The sequence below is a fragment of the Nelumbo lutea genome, chromosome 6 (genome assembly GCF_056320005.1).
Source record: "Nelumbo lutea isolate HS-2025 chromosome 6, American lotus-T2T, whole genome shotgun sequence".
Taxonomy (NCBI): Eukaryota; Viridiplantae; Streptophyta; class Magnoliopsida; order Proteales; family Nelumbonaceae; genus Nelumbo; species Nelumbo lutea.
This window is the reverse complement of record NC_142689.1, coordinates 50,052,012-50,063,286: the sequence shown is the minus strand read 5'-3', so window position 1 is coordinate 50,063,286 and position 11,275 is coordinate 50,052,012. Positions and strand designations below refer to the sequence as shown.

The window sequence follows — 11,275 nt, the reverse complement described above, 5'->3', positions numbered from 1 at the left end:
CCAATGGCTTCTTCTCCAAATTTGAAATCAGCTTCTTCTTTTCTTGAATATTCTTGAACCTTCTCCTTTCTTCTCCTCTCTTGCGCCTATATTTCTCTTCTCCCCAAAAGGATTTTGCCCCAAAAGGTTTTTGACCCCTTTTCCCCTCTTCCTCTTCTCCTTTTATAGCTTTCTCTTCAGCTCCTTTCTCTCATTTAGAAAGTTTGGTACCTTTAGCCTCTCTAGAACCTTCTAGAAGTTGTTGCCCCTAGCTTCTCTTGGGCTGCAATTTGGGCTGCTATTGAGCTACAATTTGGGTTGTTCTTGAGCTACAAATAGGCCTCCTCCTTGTTGGGCCAAATAGGCTCCCTTGGAAGGCTGCGGTTGGGCTCTCTCTTTGGGCTCTCCCAAAGAGTGTTGCATGGGGTTTAAGGGCCGAATAGCCCTCCTTTGACCTTTCGGTTGGGCCTTGCTCCCAGTTGGGCTGTATCACCTTCAATTTGGCCTCCTTTAGCATGGTTTTATGCTCTTTTTCCCTAGACTTGTCCCCTTTGACAATTTCCTGAAATCAAGCTCAATTGGGGTAAGAATTCACACAAATCAACATCAAAACCATGCATAAATACCATAATTTATCTGTAAATTGTGCACATTTCAAAACACCCCCACACTTAAGCTTTTACTTGTCCTCAAGCAAAGACATAACCCATAAACTGATCATCCCCCTTTATTATTACCATTTAGTGGATGAATTTTTGGATGAGAATGCATTGAGTGGTTAGGAAACTTGTGTAAGTATTTTGATTCATTTCTATGAACTATCATTCTTATCACATACATAAGAGCCAAGGAAGGGGAAAATATGAGATCAATCAAGTTCCAACTTTCACTCGCATTCAATATGTAGATCAGCTCCTTGACCGCCAAAATTAACCATCACATTGCTAGGTCCCAAATCTGTAACTGTACCTCATTGAGTGTTCAACCGCATTTTGTCCCGTTGAACCTCAGTTGTCACTGAATTTTTTTTCTTTTCTTTCCCCATTTTTTTTGGTGTGAGTGCATTTTATGTTCCATTTCACACTCTTTTTTTTCTTTTTTGGTGTGAGTGCATTTTATGCTCCATCTCACACTGGTCACAGGCTTGAGGCAAATAACAATACTCATATTCCAAGTTGCTAGTTTTACTATTCAGCTCGGAATAGCAGAGTCAATTGGACTTTTTCTTTTGCAGTTGTTGAACCTCATGCATTAATAGTTCAGATGTGACTTGCTCGACTGACCATTAATAATGCAATCAAGTGCCTTATACATATGAAGGTAGTTAGGGCTGGTCATGATGAAAGTCATATTCAGCTCCCTTAACCTCATGCATTGTGCTAAGTGGGATCAATCACACGAATAAAAACTGACACATACAGTGGTCTCCCTCAACTCATTGTATTCCCTCTTTGAATTCCTAATAAATAGCAATGATCTTAAGATTTTCAATTTATTTGGTTATCAATGCATGTATATAAGTGTTGGGATGATTGAGGTCCATAGCCCCAGCTTAACTCCCCCACACTTAAGATGAACATTGTCCTCAATGTTCCTAGTATTAGGGAGCAACAATCAATCCAACAATGAAGGTAATTGCATGAAGAGCATTATCAATCAATGAGAGGGGTTAGAGGACTTCCTTGAAGTTCCTTCTGAATCCTGCAATAGCTCTTGTGATGGAAATCCTCTAACTGCTAAGAATCACATAAAACTAGAGAGAGAGATCAACAACTTATTTAATTAACAGCCTACATAAATACTAACTAAACTCAACTGATATGAATAAGAAAAGCAGAAAACAAAAACAAGAGAGTTTATGACTAAAAATCTAAATTGGGTTGCCTCCCAACAAGCGCTTGTTTTTTGTCTAAAGCTCGACCTTCGAGTGAGGTGCTGACCACTGGCCTAAAAACATCCACCAACCTCATCATCAATGACACCTTCCGAGCTAAAGTTGTCATGTGTTCCCGAGACACCCTCAACAGATTTTCTATTTGCAAAGGGCTCAAATCTACTGATATGATTACTAGTAGTGCTAATGGAGCCTCTAAGAAAGCATACTCTAGATGTGAAGGGGATTGCTTCAGCTCAAGGGAGGGTGGCTCTTGGGTTGAAGGCTTGTTTATTGGTTGCTTATTGGTATTGGTGGGGTATCCAAGTCATCCAACTTGAGACACTCTTTCCCTTGAGACTGTAGATTGGCATTCAGGTATGCTGCCATGCCTTGCATCTCTTCATTCTCTTCCCTTGCAGCTCCTCCCTCTTGTATGCCAAGCTCACGGGTGTCGGCCAACATGCTAACCTTGTTTTCAGCCCTTGCCTTCTTCTCCACCTCTGGCAGCTCCTCACCACCTCTTGCATTCTATTCAGTATTACCTGGTAGAGTGCCCAGTATTCTTGCTGAAATCATTTGTGCCAACTGCCCGACTTGCTTCTCCAAGTTCTTTATTGCTGCTTCTTGGATCTGTAATCTTGTTCCAGCACTAGCTATGAACTTGGTCATTAGCTCTTCTATGTTAGATTTCTTTTCCGGTTTATAGAAGCTTTGGGGGAAGGGCTTCGGCACATGCTGATTTGGCCATGACTGATTCGGGTATCCTCCCCATCCGGGGTTAAAGGCACAAGGGTACTGACTGTATTGCTGCCATGGAAAGTGGCCAACAAAATTTACCTGTTCTGGAGGTTGCATAAACTAATTGCCAACTTGGCATGCAGTGTTGATATGGCTTCCCCCACACTAATCACAAGTCATGGACTGCACATGCATGACTGCCATCTGCATCTCATCTATTTTCTTACTGATTGCACCTATTTGCACAAATATAACTGTATATGTGTCCACATTGTGAAGACCTTGCTACCTTCTAATTTGGCATGCCCTCCAATGATATTATGAAGACCTCTAAGCATGCGCTTGAGGTGCCATGTGGTTCTAGGTGTCACCTAGTTGTTCTGAGGTGCCATGTGTCACAATATCATTGGAGGGCCAAATCTGCCCTCATTAGGATGTTTTTAAAATCTACATGTTTCATACACTTGGGAATAAAAGAACCCAGAAATCCAAAAATTTCAACAATGAAAAGGCTTTCCAAACTATAATTTTCTTGAGACCAAATGAGTGCCCAAAACCTAGAGATTTCAGCAATGAGGATGCTTTCAAAGTCAATGTTTTCACATGTTGGAGTCCAAAGGGAAGTGCCAAAATCATAAATTTCATCATTAAGAAAGCTTTTAAAATCAATCTTTTCACATGTTGGGACCCAAGGGAAACCCCACAATAAGAAAAAAATTCAGCAAGGGTGTGCTTCTAAAAAAGTTTAAATTCATCATGTTGAGTTGACAATCTGGTATGTCCGAAAGCGCATCATTAAACACTCTAAAACACCAGTTTAAACATTTATAAATTTTACTGATCCTCAAACAACTACTAACGTAGTAAATGGGTGAGAACAGGTCATCTCCATAGGGAAGCGAGGGAAAAATTAATATTTTCTTAGATCTGGACAAGATAACACAAAGGGGACTTGCAGAAATATAAAATTAATTATTAAAAAAAATGGAATTCATCAAAACCAAGTTTGAAAAGTACTAAGAATAACAAGTTTATAAAAAAAATAAATAAATAACAGAAAAAAATAAATAAAAGAAATGAAATAAAAATGTTTAAGAATCTGATCAGAGGTATCAGTCTCTGGATCTCTCCTTTGATCCACAAACTTCTCGAGTTAGGCCTTCCGTCTTACTAGGCTGAATTTTAGATCTGCAGAAGAGAATTGAAACACAAATTAAATCTTATAAAAGTAAATTTCTATGAAGGAAAAATAAACTAAAATTAAAGAAGAGAAAGTAATTCTAAAACTAAAGAAAATATGGTTGCGATTCAAATCCAGATGTGGCAGTAGTGGTGTTAGCGAACTGAAAGTAGGAACCCCTCCTCTTGCCTGGGCAGCCTCCTCCTCCTCTACCCTTGAACTTCTCAAGATTAGCCTTCCTTCTTACTTGGGCGAATTGACCAACCCCTTCTCCAGGGTCCCTGGGGTCCTTTTTATAGAGAATGGTGGATATAATTAGAATTAGAGAGAAAGAGGGGGTGGAAGTTGGATTTTAGCAAAAATTGGGTGCCCTAGAGTTTAAAATGAAGGGTTAGGATGGTTCTAGGGTGATCCAAAGGCTGAGAAGAAAAGGAGAAGGCACCCAATATTAATTAAGGCTGAGATTTAATGGCTAAAGGGTGAATGGTGAAGATTAGAAGTTAGGTGGTTCCTAGGGTTAGAATGCTGAAAAGAGAGTGCCCTATAATGGATGGTGGAGATTACAAGGGATGGGAGGTAAGGATATAGTTGTTAGGGGCGGCTAGGGTTTGTTAAGAGTGAAAAGAATGGGTTAAAAGGCGCCCTAGGGTTTGCTAAGGCGTGGGGAGCATGCTAATACAGTAGGAGGGGCACCCTCCTACTTTCATGTTTTCACAAAAATACCCCCTCTCTCAGCTGGAGTTCACACTAGCTTCCCAAAATCTGTATTTCAACCATGAAAACTTCCCAGTTTTCCCCAAAACTTGTATAGAGACCCTTAGAGGCCACAATATTGCATTTAACTGGGAAAATGGCACATCTTGACTATTCTAAGGCCAAAAATACCCCTAAATTAATGCCCTTAAGGCATTAAAATGTAGGGTTATCACACCCCCCAACTTAACCATTGCTAGTCCCTTAGCAGTGTAGCCTTAAAATTACACTAAGTATATAGATCTTTCCCATTACAAGGTTACCCCTAACAGAATTAGTCAAGCATCCTAATTCCAGCATTCTCAAACTTTGTATAGATCGGTATTGGGCTTTAGGGGTAAAACTTGTCTTGCTTTGAATATTACAGAAACTTGGCTTAAAAATCTTATTTAGCCTTCCATTTGCAAACTGTCTTAATAAGATGAGATTGATTTTAAAATCAAAAAGGTATTCTTCTTATTATTTCTGATTGCAGATTTCTACCAATGAATTTATTTTTATTGTTACCTTTTATCGTTCTACACGAATCTTGACACTTGACTTAAGTGAAGAGACCCGATTACTAAGTGTTAGGTAAGTGTCTTTGGCATTCCCTTTTCGGTTTGATGTGAATCTCAACACTTGAATTAGGTGAAGAGACCCGGTTACTAAGTCTAGGGTGTCCATTGACCTTTTATTCTTTTTTTTTTCTTTCTCTTTTTTTTTCAAGCATTGTTCAGGGTAGTCCAATGTCTCTAACAATTTGAAAAATTTTTGTTTAATTCCTCAATCTTTCTCTTCTTATCCTTTCAGGGGTAAACTTTGGAATATTTTCCAATTTCTAAACGATTTGGACAATATTCAAATAAGACCAATTTTCACTCCTATCACTTGCTACCAATTTCTACAAAATTCAATATTCTTTTATCAGTTTCCTTAACTTTTTCTATTTGGGAATCTCTTTTAATGGAAAATTTTAAAAATTTCAGTAAAACTTTAATTCTCCATCTTTAAAAGCTTAGCTTCACAATTTTTTCAAATTTTCTCTCTCTTGCCTTACCCCCCAACTTAAATGCCATTGTCCCTAATGGCATGACTAGAATGATGCAAGGAAGATTTGGGCCAAAGGGAACAACAAATAGGGTTTTCCTGAGGGGTTCAAGGTATGCCACCTGGTCTTGAATCAAGAAAAAAAAAAAAAAAACTCTAATCAGAAATTTAATTGAAAATAGTTACACTGGGTTGCCTCCTAACCAGCGCTAAGTTTAACGTCTTCAGCCAGACGCATTTACTCACTTCTCTCTAGACCACTTAAACCTATCTTCTCAACCTTTCCGCTCTCAGAGATTCCTCCTATATATGGTTTAAGTCTTTGACCATTGACTTTGAATGTGCTTCCGTTCTTTGGATCAACGATTTTAACTACACCATATGAAAACACTTTCTCTACAATAAATGGCCCGTCCCACCTAGACCTTAGTTTACCAGGGAACAAATGCAGCCTAGAATTAAAGAGCCAAACCTTTTGATTAGGTTCAAAATATTTTCTTGAAATGTTTTTATCATAGAAAGCTTTTGTTTTGGCTTTATAAACACACGAGCTTTCATAGGCCTCATTGCACAATTCCTTTAGTTCACTTAATTACAGGGCCCGGTGGGATCTAGCTTGTCCTAAATCTAGATTGAACTTCTTGATGGCCCAATAAGCCCGATGTTCTAATTCGATGGGAAGGTGACATGCTTTACCAAAAACCAGCCTATAAGGAGACATTCCAATGGGAGTTTAGTATGCAGTCCTGATAAGCCCAAAGTGCATCATACAATCTGTCAGACCAATCTTTTTTGTCGGGCCTAATGGACTTTTGCAGAATACTTTTAATTTCCTTATTGGACACTTCCACTTGACCATTTGTTTGGGGATGGTAGAGGGTGGCTATCTTGTGGGTGATTCCGTACTTACGAAGTAAAGTACGGAATTGTGCGTTAATAAAGTGTGACCCCCCATCACTGATGATTGTTTGCGAACACCCAAACCTAGAGAAAATGTTCTTTCGAACAAATTTCATTACAACTTTGTGATCATTGGTCCGGGTTATTACCTCCTCAATCCATTTTGACACAATCAACGGCTACAAGGATGTATTCGTGACTGGATGTTGGTGGAAATGGTCCCATGAAATCAATACCCAAACATCAAACATTTCTACAGATAAAATAGGGTTAAGTGGCATCATATCTCTTTGGGACATATTCCCGATAGATTTGCATCTCAGGCAATTTTGGCTAAAGACATGGGTATCCTTAAATAAACTCGGCCAATAAATAGAGCCTCAGAATGGAATCTATGCTCGATGAAGGGGTAAACAAAGGTAGTTTGGGGTGAAATTTCATATGGTAGGGTTTTTGGGTAGTCTAATGTGATTGGTGAGGTGAAATTGGACCAACTAGGCTTGGATCGGGCAGATTTGGAAGTCAGTCAAATTAGAGCCTTAAAATGGAATCTTGGTGTGATGAAGGGGTAAGCAAAGGTGTTTTGGGATGAAATTTTACAGATGGGTGTTTTGGGAGTCCTGGGTCTGATGGTGGGGTCAGGTCTAGTGGTTGATGTGCAAGTAGGGGTCGATTGGGGCCATCGCATTGGTATTGGACAGGTTTAATGGCGGAGCTGTGGGCTATCAGGTAAAATTTGGGTTTTCTGGGTTTTTGGGTATTTCAGAGAGGTCAAAAGGATCTGATCGGGGGTTTGAGGTGAATTGGAGGTTCAAACGGCGGACCGAACAAAAATCGGGTGCTGACAACAGGCAACCGTCCCTGCTGCACATTGTTGGAAGTAGCTTTCGCCATGGCGTCGGAGATGATGTACTTATCGCCTTTGTGAACACCTTGGATAACGATGGACTAGGAAACCAAGTAAGCTAGTGACGAAGCATATGGCACTAGGCATATAACTTGAGGTCTCAGCAAACATGGGTTACCTCCCCTTCAAGTGTCATGGGCTCCGACGGTGAGAGGGCTTCAATGTTTGTAGGTCTAGAGGGAGACCGAACCTCAGGCTGTTGCGATAACATTGTGTCCACCTCTGTATTCTCTTCCTGACGAGGTGATGCCAGGGACGATTCTGCACCTATAACCTCAGCATCAACCACTTTGGCTGGAGTAGTATCATTTTACACGGTGACCCTTATTGGCTGACACATGTCCCCGATTCTCCATGATAGACTGTGTTGGCTCCTCCAGTACCAATTCAACTGGCCGTCCTTCTAGGGCAACCCCGACTTGACACACTGGCTTACTAGGAACCTCCTTCTACACATCCATGGGGACTTCCTCTTTTCATCAATGACAGTTAGAGCAGTATCATCAGCGCCAGTACCCTTAGTCACTTCAACACCAACAGGGTCACTGGGAGGGTTTTCACTCGCTTCCTGACCCTAATTGGGGGCCTGTGATGACTGCAACTCATGAACCATTTGCTTGATGACCAACAAAACTAGCAAGGTAGCGGGATTCACATTGAAAGGCATCTACGATAAGACAAATTAGAAACAATCAGTATAATAAGTTAATCGCAATATGGAACTAATACAAAAGGCAAAGTTATACATATCTTTTCACCCACAACACCCTTGGAGAGGACTTCTAGGGCTTTTGTACCAAGCTGAGCATCTTCAGCCTCCACACGCTTTAAAGAAAGGGACTGTACACAGATTAGTAATAGAGGCAGGCGGCAACATGTAATCACAACACTAGTAAGGTAGCCACATCAAGAATATGAAGTCTTACCAAATTAACTCTCTGAGGTTCCCTCCTGCGAGGACGAGGAGACATTTTTTTACATGTATGCTTGAGACACGGAAAGATATAACCTTTCTGATTGGGATGGGCACTGCTGATTGCACTAACTCTATATCAAGAGCATTCCAAACATTAGGTGTAGGGACTGTAGATTCTTGCTTGACCTCCTCCGGGCCCGGTTGTGGCAAACGCTTATCTTGACTGTCCCCAACCCAAGATGGTTCTACATCTAACACGGGGGTGCATGGTACAACCGATACAGGTGGAACAATGGTGTGAGGCACTCTTGCTGACCTAGGTTTCTTCGCCATGGAAGGGCTGCTGCCTCTACCCTTTTCAATTATGGGGTGCTTCCCCTTTTGAATAGCGCCCATAAATTCCCCTCTCGGCGATCTTGGTTGGGGACTAATTGGTGGCTGCTCATAGTCCACCGCGAGTCCTTCAGGGGGAGCCATAACATGACACGGGCGAGGGCTTGCCCGCGTGAACATCTGTAAACACTCGAACAAGGCACAGAAGAAAGAAAAAAGAGAGACTTACAAGTCTAGACCCTCGCATACCCTACAATAGGGAACCGAAGACCTCCAAGAAATGCTAGATCATGCCGACGAGTCTAGAAAACATCTTCCCCTATGGAACATAGAAACCGGGCACCTAGATCATCATACCCAAATTGGCGTAGGACCCTATCAGGGTGATAGGCCATTACTTGAGCTTCATTGGTGCGGTCTATGTACGTGATCACACCGGACCAAAGGATGAGGCACACCACCCTCGCGATGGAATGTGTCATTTGCATAGCGCATTGTTGGTCACCATCCTTAGGAACAATAGTGCCAACACAAAATGACATTGCATGCTGAACACCCTGGGTATACAGTCTCCACATAAAATCTTTGATGGACAATAGCTTCAACTCTACTTCATTCACTCCAAAGTCCTTCAGCCTCATTGCAAATAGCTACCTCTTATTACGTCAAACCCCCAATGTATGGACTTTGGCTTCATCGCCCTTCAAAGTTGCGATGGTGACTTGCATAGGGGAAAGACGTCTAGGCATCACATGAACTTTAGACATTTGCATATTTACATAAATAAGAAAGGAGCAAAAACATAACTGATACCCCTCTTGAGGCTTGGTCCATCATCTGATGGATGCTGTCCTCCATCTGCTTGAATAAATAACCCAAGAACATTGAAGCTAGCGGAAGCTGATGGCCCCCGGTAGGCATGATAGCTAGTGGAACACAAACCATATGGAGACTGTAATCAGGTAACCTGGAAAAAGGAAACAAGATGCAACATACAAAATGAAGGCCGCAAGGTGGAACTGACTCTCTCCCCTGCAAACCATTACATCTTTCCTACCGTTAGACTCAAACCAGTAGGCCACCAACACTTCGAGTGGTATTTTACATTGGCCTCTTGATTAGTCTATCTGAGACTTAAACTCTGCAATCTTCACCAATAACACCTCACACAGCCCCAAAAAATTAGCAGGAAGGAACTCAGGGAACTGTAGGTGGTGGGCAGACACCGCCCCACCAACAGGAATGCCAATAAGGTGATAACATCTTCCATGGTGATTGTGAATTCACTGAACGCACCCACAAATGTGTGAGTACGACAACACCAATGTTCCAAGAGGGGTTTCACTTCTTTTACCCCCTCTTTATCGGGAAGATCCATGAAATAGTCTATGAAGCGTAGAAGGTCTAGTAACAAACGGTAGTACATAGGGTTTTCTAAGATGTAACGTACCCAACCAGAATAGTTATTGGGTGATTTTGAGCTATTGGTTCTGGGCTCTTAACACTTAAATGACACTGGCCGATCCAGGTGCTCGTAAAGTCACATCAGTTCATCCCCACCTACAGCATCAAAACCCCCTTCCTCTCCCCTTGACACGGGCATCGAAGGCCAAAAACCCCTCCCACCGTCGGCAACCCTGGCTACTTCACGCTCAAACAACATCTCTGCTGTATCAACAACCCTGATGAAATCGACAAATGGGCATTCACTTTTTCTCTGACGAGGAGCCATGGTTAAAAGAATAGGTGAATATGGAATAGATCAACGAAAGAAACCGACAGAGAATAGTCACTAGAGAGATGAGGACATAAATAGAGAAGGCAAATGGCTAAGGACAACAAAGGATGAAGAAGAGAATGAAGGGAGGTGTACCGCCTTTTATAAATACCCTCACACATGTAGGGAATGCCAAACGGCACTAGGGAAGACGAACATACATGATTATAGAGTCAGGCAATTCTTAACAAAAAAGTTAGTTATAAATTTACAATTATACCCTCATAAGGGTGGGACAAAATGGCACATTAATTTAAAAAAAGTTTGCCACGTCATCAACTGCCAATTTGAGTATTGCATCTTTTATTCGAATCACATGCGCGGATAGATCATATTTATGAGGATATGACAATTAGGAAAGTCCCTAATGATGACTGCCACGTCATTGGCCCATAACATTTTTTCTCTCTCCAACGGGGCTGTACACTCATATTCCTCAATTCTTTACTTGTCTTTTAACAATTTTCTTCCTGCCACTAGGTAGGGGCTGAAATTCGCTTACGAAATAGACAAGAGTTGCCTACTGATAAAAAGCAAATTATCAAAAGGCAGGGGGCTGAATCATAAAATAGATGAAAGCTAACCAAAAATGAATGCCCAAATCCAAAGTTACCCGTAAGCCAAATAACTGGCTATTGACTGATTCGCAACTTGTCAACAGGTGGGGGGCTGACAAAAGAAACAAATGAAGTTTACCCTCATCCGCAAGAGATCTAATAAAAATGGGAGTGATCACCAGACCCAATGCAGAAAAACCAATACACACCACCAACCCCTTCCTACACTAATTCATAACAAAACCTTAAGGCAAATCTGAGGGAAAAATGCTTATCAGTAAGATTCCACTTACCAATAAGTAGGGGGGCTAATGAAGGTACATAGTGATT

At 41.3% G+C, this 11,275-nt stretch overlaps 1 long non-coding RNA gene across 2 annotated transcripts; it reads right to left on the bottom strand.

Annotated features, from left to right (window-relative positions):
* Window positions 1-6,540: 6,540 nt before the first annotated feature.
* Window positions 6,541-10,510, bottom strand: LOC148848854 (uncharacterized). Of its 2 annotated transcripts, none has more exons than XR_016100494.1 (2): window positions 8,289-10,510; window positions 6,541-8,187 (listed from the first exon to the last, which is right to left on the bottom strand). It is a non-coding gene; the product is annotated as an uncharacterized LOC148848854 (long non-coding RNA). The 2 variants fall into 2 exon arrangements; XR_016100495.1 differs by having other exon boundaries at window positions 6,541-8,202; window positions 8,289-9,156.
* Window positions 10,511-11,275: the final 765 nt, after the last annotated feature.